Source organism: Vulpes lagopus, chromosome X, assembly GCF_018345385.1.
Source record: "Vulpes lagopus strain Blue_001 chromosome X, ASM1834538v1, whole genome shotgun sequence".
In the NCBI taxonomy this organism is placed as follows: Eukaryota; Metazoa; Chordata; class Mammalia; order Carnivora; family Canidae; genus Vulpes; species Vulpes lagopus.
In genome coordinates this window covers 104,177,736-104,189,200 of record NC_054848.1, presented here as the reverse complement: position 1 = coordinate 104,189,200, position 11,465 = coordinate 104,177,736, and the positions used below count along the sequence as shown (strand labels likewise).

Here is an 11,465-nt window from a genome sequence, read left to right as displayed (position 1 = left end):
AACATCCCTTGACTCCAGCCAGAATGAGTGCCTTAACCATTTCTCCAGGCCTGTGCAGTGAGAACTGTTCTAGCCTCAGGAGGAGGCACCCCTTTACTGCCCCCTACCAAAGTCCTATTTGTCCTGAGAGGCACAGTTCTCACTCCCCTGCCCCAGGAGGTCTCCCAATGTCCGGGTCCGGGATCTCCCTCCCTCCTCTGAACTCCTATTAACACATTCTCTGAACAGTTCCTCTGGCTCTTAGTGGGTTCTACCTCTCACTGCTTCTCTTCCTGTCTCTGCAGCCAGTTCCCAGCATGCAGTCGGGCAGTTTGGGAACTGGAAACCATTTCGCACAGAAACAAATTATGGATGATTGTCAGACTAGCAAAAGGAGTACTCAATGCTCTATCAGGCTCCGAGTTTCTGGAAAGCAGGCCTCACATACATTCCAAGTATGATTATTATGATCCATTATGCAGAAGGCGGAGCAAGGTAGATGGTGCCCTCTGTTCTGGCTGCACCATCTTGCAGAACCGCCTCCTGGGCTAATATCCACGCAGCCTTGGTCTCCCTCTTTGGTCCCAGCAAGGCTGCCTGCCCCTGGCCCAGGGCCATGGGTCCCTCCGGAGGTCTGACTCACAGCGCTATAAAGGGCTTCAGAGACTCACCAGGGCCAGGCCCCTGCTGTCAGGCAGGTCCAGGACACGACCACCCAGGCAGGTAGCTGAAGATGTCAAGAGAAAGGCCAGGGGCCCAGCTGGGCACCTGGCACAGAGCCCGACCAGCCTGAGGGACAGGAAGTGCTTCCCCAAGATGCAACAGGGAGGAGTGGGCCTCCTTGCCCTTGTCTGTGGCCTGGTGGCAGTGGCCACAGGCGGAAGAGGGACTGGCAGAGTAGGTCTGGCCCTACAGGGAGCTCACAGTGAGCCCGGGCATCTTTCCTGGGACCCTAGGACAGGGCTGCCTTTTCAGCCCCAGCTGGAACCTGGACAACCACTTGCCCTTCGACTGGGAGAAGGCTCAGAGAAGGGAAGCCCCTCCCTCTGCAGTTCAGGGCTGGGGGCTCTTCCTCTAGCCCTCCGGTGGTGAAGAGCAGCTCAGCGCTCTCCCTGGGGCTCAGGACAGGACTGAGGTCGGGGTCTGGGTTAGATCATGTAATTCCATTTAGAATCAGCTACCCAACTTTCACACTAGAATTATCAGCATCACCTGGGAACTTACTAGAAATGCAGACTCCCAGGAGCACCTAACTGGCTCTTGATCTAGGAGTCTTGAGTTCAAGCCCCACATTGGGAGTCCAGCTTACTTTAAAAATAAATTTAAAAAATTTTAAAGTCTTGCTATTAAAAAAAAAAAAGAAAAAATGCAGACTCCCAGCCCCCACCCCCACACCTACTCAATCAGTATCTGCATTTTAATAAGATCCCCAGGTGATTGGTATGTGCATTCAAGTTGGAGAAACCCCACCTTGATTGTTAAAGACAGACTGGAATAAAACCTACATTTGCAATCTGATGAGCTGGGACTGTGATGGTGGTTCCGGACTTGGGCAAAGCAGAAAAACTTGGCCATAGGCAAAGCATAAAGGCTTCCCAGGCCAGGCTGGGGTCAATCAAAGCCAAATTCACTGCAGCCCACAGCAACCTTCCGAAACACTCAGGAGGTGGAATTTCCAGCTGGGATCCACAAAGGACTTCAGTGATGAGTGTCCGTAACTAGCTACTGCTGGGTATTGCAATATGGGTTTATCATCAACTAGACTGTAAGGGTTAAAAGGCCAGGAATCCTACTGTATGAGTGTATATATTATGGTAGAAAAATGGTATATAATGAGCACAAGCTTTGAAGTAGGCGGACCTGCCTTCCAGGCCCAGAATTTCCACTAACTTACTGTATGGTCTTTGAGCCATGGCACACAGTCTCTAGAAGCCTGTGAGGTCACCTGTATTACTAGTAGTAGTGAAAACCTACCTTCCAGGATTGTTGGAAGATGAAATGAGTAAATATCAAAAATGTACCTGGTTAGGGGCACCTGGCTGGCTCAGTCAGTTGAGCCTCTTTCCTTAGACTCAGGTCATGATCTCAGGGTCCTGGGATGGAGCCAGGCTCCCTGCTCAGTGGGGAGTCTGCTTCTCTTCTTCTGCCCTCCCCACCCACCCCTGCTCATGCTCTCTCAAATAAATAAATAAAATCTTACAAATAAATAAATAAAAATGTACTGTATAAATAACAGGCACTCAATGAGACAGTTACACACTTCCCTATGAATCTCCCAACCCCCCGTGCCTAGTTCCAGCCAGGCACATTTTAAATGCTAAATAAAAATATAACAGGTAAATAAAAAGATGCTAGGTAAATAAAAATAGGCTAGGTGGGATCCCTGGGTGGCGCAGCGGTTTAGCGCCTGCCTTTGGCCCAGGGCGCGATCCTGGAGACCCGGGATCCAATCCCACATCAGGCTCCCGGTGCATGGAGCCTGCTTCTCCCTCTGCCTGTGTGTCTCTCTCTCTCTCTCTCTCTCTCTCTCTGTGACTATCATAAATAAATAAATTTAAAAAAATAGGCTAGGTGATGGATCCCCTAGATGGTCCTTAATAAACCACATTTTAAATAAACGACTCTTACTGTGAAAAAAAAATATTTTGAGCAGAATTTTGGTCTGATGCAATTTAAAAGAAAAAAAATGAAGGGATGCCTGGGTGGCTCAGCAGTTGAGCATCTGCCTTCGGCTCAGGTCGTGATCCTGGGGTTCCAGAATCGAGTCCCACATTGGGGTCCCTGCATGGAGCCTGCTTCTCCCTCTGCCTGTGCCTCTCTCTTTCTCTCTCTCTCTCGAATAAAAAAATAAAATCTTTTTTAAAAAATAAGGAAAGTGCCTTTAGGCACTGAAGAGATTAGGACTCAAGGGAGTAGAGCTGGTTTTAGCAGGAGACCCGTACAGGGTTATGAAGGTGGTCTAGGTGAGAGGTTACAGCTGCTTGGACTTAGGGTCATGACAGGAGGTGTAGAGAAATGACTGAATTCAGAATATATTTTCAAGATAGCCATGATATGGCATATTAACATTCTTGTGTACATGAAATTAGATAATGAATGTAAAAGTTTTATCATATTCTGGGTATCAAGACAATAGACAACTATAAAAGACTAGAAAGAAATCACACAAATACAAGGGTTATATCCTAAGGTTGATATAGAAAATACTTTAAATTTCTGCTCAAAATTCAAGACACAGTAGTCAGTAAATTTATTTTTATTATTAATCTTTTTATTGATAAAATGAAATGTGTTGAAAATCTGAAAAAAAAGAACACCTTACTGTTTTCTTAACTATTTTTCCAAATATCAAAGAAAATCGTCCTTGTTATGGGAATTTTTGAAAAACACAGGAAAGCAGTTTAGAAATCAGAGGCTCCAGTGTATTCAAGATTGAGCTCCACCCCTTACCACGGCACTGCTGCTACAGGTGTAATGGACATTAATACTGCTTTACAAGAGGTGCTGAAGACCGCCCTCATCCATGATGGCCTAGCACCAGGAATTTGCGAAGCTGCCAGAGCCTTAGACAAGGCCAAGCCCACCTTTGTGTGCTTGCATCCAACTGTGACGAGCCTGTGTATGTCAAGTTGGTGGAGGCCCTTTGTGCTGAACACCAAATCAACCTAATTAAGGTTGATGACAACAAGAAATGAGGGGAGAGAGTAGGCCTCTGTAAACCTGACACAGAGCGAGAACCCCCTGCAAAGTGGTTGCTCGCAGCTGTGTTATAGTTAAGGACTATGGCAAAGAGTCTCAGGCCAAGGATGTCATTGAGGAATACTTCCAATGCAAGAAACGAATAAATTAAAAAGTTGGCTTTTGTTCCTCAAAAAAAAAAAAATCTAAAATTTGCTACAATACCACCATCCAGCAACATACCACGTTGATGCTAATGTTTGGGAATATTTCCTTCCATTATTTCTCTCTATATATTTATATGATATAAAATTATTATCTTGGGACGCCTGAGTGGCTCAGCGGTTCAGAGTCTGCCTTTGGCTCAGGGTGTGATCCCGGAGTCCTGGGATCAAGTCCCACATTGGGCTCCCTGCATGGAGCCTGCTTCTCCCTCTGCCTGTGTCGCTGCCTCTCTCTCTGTGTGTCTCTTGTGAATAATAAATAAAGTCCTAAAAAAAACCCCAAAACCTCTCACTTAAAAAATATATAATTATTATCTTTTATATTTATATAATATAAATAAAGAGGGAGAGAGAGAGAAAGAGGGGCACCTGGCTGGCTGAGTCAGTGGAGGGAGTGACTCTCAATCTCAGGGTTGTGAGTTCAGGACTCACATTGGGAGTAGAGATTATTTTTTAAAATAATAAAATATTTCTAAAAAAAAACTTAACTCTGTCTTTGTCTACTACAAACCCTCTAAGCCCACACGGTTTCTCTTAATTTGGAGAGAAAGAGGAGGTACTTGAAATTGAGCAGGAGACACATTCTCTCATTGATCTAGAAGAGAGGAAAGCATGTTTGGGCAAACAGAAATCCTTGCCATCTCCCATCTCACAGTCACTATGCTAGGCCTAAGAGGAGATGATGCCACCCTGAATGAGACAGTGGAGAAACTCTGAGACATGGGGCCTTCAAATAGCTGAGGATTTAGGAATCAGAATCCTTGCTAGGCCTTGCTCAGCAGTCTTCAGGGACAACTGTTCAAACTCAGGCTGGAATTCTGGCAGCCCTTGGCCCCCACTCCCAAAAGAATTTGGGGATGTGAGCCATTGGTCTCTTGGCCATTGATCTTTCTCCTAATCTAGATAAATGCTGTTTCTCCTCTGTCCTTTGTCCAGATCTTGTTCTTGAACCCGAAGGCCCTAGGTTTGAAGTAGGAAGGCATGGTTTTGAATCCTCTTTTCTGCCACTTGGGATATACATATGCGGCCTTGGCTGAAACATTGAACCCCTCAGACAGTTTCTACATCTGTACAATGAGGATAATGATACTACATCTCTCCTCCGGTTATTATCCATTGAGATAGCCTCCCAAAAGTGGGCATGGGGAAAGTATTCAATAAATGAGAGAGTGTGGGACTCCTTCCCCTATTGTACCTGATAGACTGTGTCGTTCCTCTAATCCAAAGTTCACTGCTCTTTCATCCCTTCACCAAATCTTTGATGCTGATTTTGTGCCTGGAGCCCAGGCTCTGTTGCTTTTAACTGGTCCAAAGTGCTGCTTCTGAATCCATCTTTCTCGCACCAGCAACTTGGAGGGGGAGTGGCACTGTTCTTTTTCCCCCCTAAACTCATCCCTCACTACCCCTTCCCTTCCTCCCCACCAAGCACTGTCATCCATTTCTTCCACTCACCCCAGCTCTCTGAAAATCCTGATGGGACAACCTCCCAGGCTTTATTCACTAAGCCATCTTTCTTCATTCAAATCCCACTCACTTCAAAAGGCTTGCTTAAAAAACAGACAAAACCAGTAATAGATGATAGAGCACACTGGGACCCGTGGGATGAGAGGATGCTCACCTGCAGTAGGTCAGAGTGGATATTGGTTCAATCCTTTGCAAAGCATCCGGGGAAGAGCGATGGAACCACGAACAAGTTCATGCTCATTGACCTGTTTCAATTTCGAGGTGACTTTAAGGAAATGGTAAGAAATTTGGGTGGAAAGGTGTCAAGCTAATACACATTCATGGTAGTGTTGCCTACAACAGAAGAACATTGGAGACCACCCAAAGGGCCAACAAGAAAATCCGTAAAATCCGTCCTATTGAATCCCCTAGGTGTAGTTTGCAGTTACTAAAATAATGATTATGAAGGATCTACCTAGAAAAGTTTACAGTGTGAAAAGCAAGGTACAAAAAATGTGTGTGTGTGTGTGTGTGTGAGAGAGAGAGAGAGAGAGAGAGAGAGAGAGAGAGAATGTAGAACTAACAAAAGCTTTGGGAAAGGATTCAAAGAACCCAACCGAAGGAGCACACAGCAAAATCCTAGGGGCTTCTGCGTTTGGGAGTTGTAATTACAAATGGGGAGGGGTTTTTCTTTTGCTGTGCTTTTCAAAGGTCTTCTAATGTGGTTATAATACTGTTATAAATATATGTAAATTATATATGTTACTTTTATAAACATGTATCTGAAGCCTCCCTGGAATTCAGGAATTCCGGACCAGGAGCTCCCTTCCCAAAGAAGGACCACCAGGCAGCAGCCCTCTCCCCCGGGGCCACGTCAGTCAAACCGCCAACAAACCAACCCCCCAGGGGACCCTATTTTGGGATCTGCTAATCCCCAGGCCAGCTCCCGGAAGATGGGCCGGGTCTGAGTCCTTCCTACGTGGGAAACGCTAGCTAAATCGCCGGCCTACCCCGAAACACCTGGAGGGCCGGAAGTGGGAGGCCACGCTCGGTGCCGGGGCTGTCGGGGTCGCCCGCCGCCGGGGGAGGGGGGCGGGGAGGGAGAAGGGGAGGGGGGAGGAGGGAAGTGGAAGCGGAGTCCGGGAAGCCAGAAAGTGCGGCGGCGCTTCGGGAGATGCCCAAGGGGGGCAAATACTTCGCGAGGAGCAAGTTTTAGTGGCGTTTGGAAAACTGAAAGAAGCAATTCAGGTGTGTGTGCCCCTGCCGAGACGGGGAATGAGGGCCTTTGCGAAGGCACGGACTGGAGTGGGGAGACAAAAGATCTGGATTGGGGCCACGGTGTTTGGGCGCTGGAAGGGACTTCCAGAGGGAGCGGGAGAGGAGCTTGGGTGTCCCTTGCGAGTGCTGCCGCCTACTACGTGCCAGACGCTGTAAAAACCCGATCCCTTTCATCCTCAGTGAACCTCAATCTGGAAAGTCTTATTGTCCTTGACTTTACAGGTGGGGGGAGGGGAACGCCGCCCAGAGACTTAACTGTTCAGGGTTCCACTCTGGCCGGGGGCAGAGCCAGGGGGCAGGCCTCGGGCTGTCCTGGGCTCCTGGGTCCTTTCTTCTAGATCCAGGCCAACCCCCTTCTTTTGCGGATGAGAAAACTGAAAGCCATCGAGGCTGAGGGTGAGGATTCCGCCTCGCTGCAGAGCTGATCAGAAAGAGGCCGGAGCTCCAAGCCCCGTCCTGTGGTCCCGGGCCCAGCCGCTCTTCCCACCACCGCCCCGCCCGCGGCCTCTGCCCGACCTGCTTCTCTCAGGTTCCCCTGGTTGGGAAGCCCCGGTCCGGGTGCCTCCTGGCTTCTTTGCGATTTGGGACTCACTGTTATTAACGTCACTATTATTTTTATTTCATGGGATTGTTCACTTCTGTATCTCCTCCCAGGCTGGGAGTATTTGTGGAAAAACATTATCTGTAAAGTAAAGAACATGTAACTGAATACATAAAAGCTGTTTGCCCTGAGGCTTTATATTTGAAACTGAAGTCGGCACCACCATTGAGCGTATTATCTGGATGATATCTAATACCACCACTTTAGAGTGTGAGAATGAACTCTTTTCTTAAAAGAAAAAAAAATCAGAAAAGAATATTGACCTTCCTAATGTTTCCCAGCACAAAGAAATCCATCTACTGTAGATTCCAAGACAGACCAGACCAATATGTTGACATGCTGGGCTCAGATTTCATTCCTGAAAATCTGGAACCTTATGCTGTATAAATAACATGATCTTTTCCTTCGTTCGAATCAAGAGAGAAAACAATTGCTGGCAGATCTCACAGTTTGCCCTCCCCCTAACTGTCCCCACAAGTCCTAACTTGCAACCCACAAGTCATGACTCGCATATTTTCATTTGAAGAGTTTTGAAATGTTCTGGAAATCATAGGGGGAAAGAGAACCAAATCCTCCTGAGAAATAGAGTAAGGGGAGGTTTTTTTTTTTTTAAGAAAAAAAATATAAAGGCGGAATGTCTTGCATATATATGAGTGTATATGGAAATAGTTAATGGGACTCGATAGTAAACTTTCTAGCATAGCCTTGTCAAATGTAGAAGCACTGTTAGATCTGTCCTCATTTTTCAGAGGAAGGAATATGCCCAAGGCCATGGCTAACGGATTTCTGGTTATATGCTCACTTCTCTGGGCAAATCAGAAGATCTAAACATCGAAAGGTGTTTGTATTACCAAAGTTATTGTTAGAAGTCCTTATAATTCTAAATATGTTTAGATGTCTTAGAGTAGTGCCACATTCACTGCTGTTTAAGTTATGATCAAACCCTGTGATATATTTCTAGATTATTTAAATGCTGGGGGTTTTTTCTTTTTCTTTTTTTTTTTTTTTTTGAGAGAGAGAGTACCAGCACAGAGTGAGGAGGGGAAGAGGAGAGAGAATCTTAAGCAGGCTCCGTGCCCAATGCTGGGCTTGATCTCACAACCCTGAACTCTGAGATCATGATCCCAGCTGAAATCAAGAGTCAGATGCTCAACCGGCTGAGCCACCCAAGTGCCCCTCTGGGTTATTTAAAAAGCGGGAGAGTTAAGGGTAGTGGCCATGCTTTATTCTTCCGTATATTTCTGTGCCTTGCACCTTGTGTTATTTGTATAAACCAGTTAAATAAGTGGAAATTAGTCTCTTGGCTAATTCCTAGGCTATTTCCTGGGGTACATGCTCAGGGACAATGGAATGTGCTGTAGAGACAGATAGAACTGGGTTGGAACCTGAGTGACCTTGAGTGAGTGATTCCAGTAAGTGTCTTGGGAATAGAAGCAGATCCTGACACTCCACTGGCTTTTTCTGCCCAGACTTACTCCCCTCTAGTCCATTCTTGCTAGTATGCCATCTAGGAGGTTCCCATTGTTATAAAAATTAAGTCCAAACTCCACATAGGGTCCTCTGTGGCCTGCTATGCCGACCCCCATCAGTCAGGTGTCCCCCTACTCCTATCCACCTCTGCCCTGTGCTGGAGACTTATGTTTCCAATCTTTGCTCCCCACGCCCCAAGGCCAGATGTCAGATGGCTCCATGCTTCTCCCTTGAACACCCACCTCTCACACCTTCTTGGCTGGTGAACTTCTACTCATCTTCTTTTTTTTTTTTTTCAAGGATTTACTTATTTACTTTAGAGGGACAGAGAGAGAGCACGCACTCACTGGAGAGGGGCGGATAGGGAAGGGAGAAACAGTCTCAAGCAGACTCCACACTGAGCTCAGAGCCTAACTCAGAGCTCCATCCCAGGACCCTGAGATCACAACCTGAGCCAAAACCCAGAGTCAGATGCTTAACTGACTGGACCACCCAGGTGCCTCTTTCTGCTCATCTTTTATCTAGTCCTCAAGGCATCTTCTCCAGGAACCTTCTCTCATTTCTGCATGCAGAGCATTGCATTCCTTTTTCTCTGCTCCCCTGGTACCCTGTAAGTGTCTGTGTATAGCACCTAGCATACAGGATTAAAATACACTGCTTAGAAGTCTGTGTCTCCTGCTCAAGCATGATTTCCTTGAGGTCAAGGACTGAGTTTTAGTCATTCCTGAGTCCCTGGTGCCTGGCATGGTGCCTGGCCAGAGTAGCCTAGCCCAGCTAATGACATTTAAGCTACCCCCGGGAGTTTTTAATGGGTGAGACAACAGCAAGAGTCCATTCAGTAAGGGTGTTTTCGTGTTTTCTCTTCGGAGAGGGCTCAGAGGGAAAGACTAGGATATCTGGGGGCTCCCGATCTCCAAAGAAGGAGGATTTCTTTTTTATTTTGTAGAAACACCAGGATAATAGTCACATGTCACCGTTGCCTGGATTTCTTCCTATGTCCCACCCCTCCATCCCACCTCCACTCTGCCTCCTGCCTCCACCGCCACAATAAGGTCTAGTTTTCTGTGAGCAAGGTGTAGGGGCAACAATTAGCTTTGGAATCCTATCAGGCATTACAAGATCTCTCAGGAGATCTCACCCATCCCGCAAAATAGTGGCCTCTGGAATGGACTGCTTGTCTTCTAGAATGAGAGCAAAAGCTGGGATCCAGAAGGATGTGCCAAGGCTAGCTACTATCTTAAAAGCAGTGAGAGCCTGCTTTCAGGAATGACCGTTCTATGACTTTTATTCATGCAATAACAGTAACAACTAACAAAGTGTTGCCCAAAGAGATTGAGTTCACCTTTTTGAATAAATACGAGAAAATAAAATGGAGCAATCCATTATTATAAGCAAAAGATTCCAAGTAGGTGCTTTTTTTTTAAGATTTTATTTTTGGGATCCCTGGGTGGCGCAGCGGTTTGGCGCCTGCCTTTGGCCCAGGGCGCGATCCTGGAGACCCGGGATCGAATCCCACGTCAGGCTCCCGGTGCATGGAGCCTGCTTCTCCCTCTGCCTATGTCTCTGCCTCTCTCTCTCTCTCTGTATGACTATCATAAATAAATAAAAATTTAAAAAAAAATTTAAAAAAAGATTTTATTTTTAAGTAATCTCCACATCCAACGTGGGGCTCAAACTCCCCACCGCAAGATCAAGAGACACATGCTCCACTGCCTGAGCCAGCAAGATGCCTTTAAGTAGATGGAAAAAAATAAAGGTATTTGGTCTCAGGATGTCTTGGCTCAGTGGTTGAATGTCTGCCTTTGGTTTAGGGCGTAATCCCGGATTCCCAGGATCAAGTCCCACATCGGGGTCCTTGCATGACGCCTGCTTCTCCTCTCTCTGCCTGTGTCTCTGCCTGTGTCTCTGCCTTTCTTTCTGTGTCTCTCATGAATAAATAAATAAAATCCTTTAAAAATAAAGATATTTGGTCTCCGTAGTAAGGCCATTGTGTTGTTAGCACACATTTGATATTACCTTGACTTTCAAACCGGTTTCCATAGATGTTCCAAAGCAGTACTATCCAGTAGAACTTTCTGAGACGCTGGAAATATTTTATATTTGTACTATCCAGTATGGTAGCCACTAGCACATGTGGCTGCTAAGCACTTGCAATGTGGCTAGTGCAATGGACGAGCTGAAATTTAAATTTTTCTTTGATTAATTAATTTACATTTAACTATATGTGGCTAACGGTTAGCATATTGGACAGTACAATTCCAAGGTAAAGGCCCCGGTCACATTGCCACATAGATCATGGCCTCTGGCAAGCTTTCCTTAAGCAAAGCAATTTTTAGAAAAATTGATATAGGTACTTTTGTGAAAAAATTAGAAAAATAAAGGAATAAATGGAAAACTTCATTGTCCCCAATCTCAAGATCGTTACAACCACTGGTGCATTTGGGTGCATTTTTTCCCACTCTGCCCAGCTTGCTCATTAGGATCTGGGTCCCCCATTTTTTAAAGTAATCTCTACACCCAACATGCGGCTCAAACCCACAACCCCAAGATCAAGAGTCCAACACTCTACCAACTGAGCCAGCCAGCCACCCCTGGGCCCTCCTGTTGGTCAGAAGCTCCTTACAGGGCAACAATAGACTTGTGTTCTTCAGTGGCCTCCAGAGACTCTCAGGAGCAGCCAGAGCTGGTTATCTGTGGCCTGACACAAATGCCTCAGTGGGGGTGAGGCTGCTCACCATGGCATGCCCAACCACCATGGCATCCCAGTTTTGACTCACCAAGGGGAAGAGTCC

The 11,465-nt window shown here is 46.3% G+C and overlaps 1 pseudogene; it reads left to right on the top strand.

Moving 5' to 3' along the window:
• Positions 1 to 3,438: 3,438 nt before the first annotated feature.
• LOC121482673 lies at positions 3,439 to 3,829 on the top strand (annotated as a pseudogene).
• Positions 3,830 to 11,465: the final 7,636 nt, after the last annotated feature.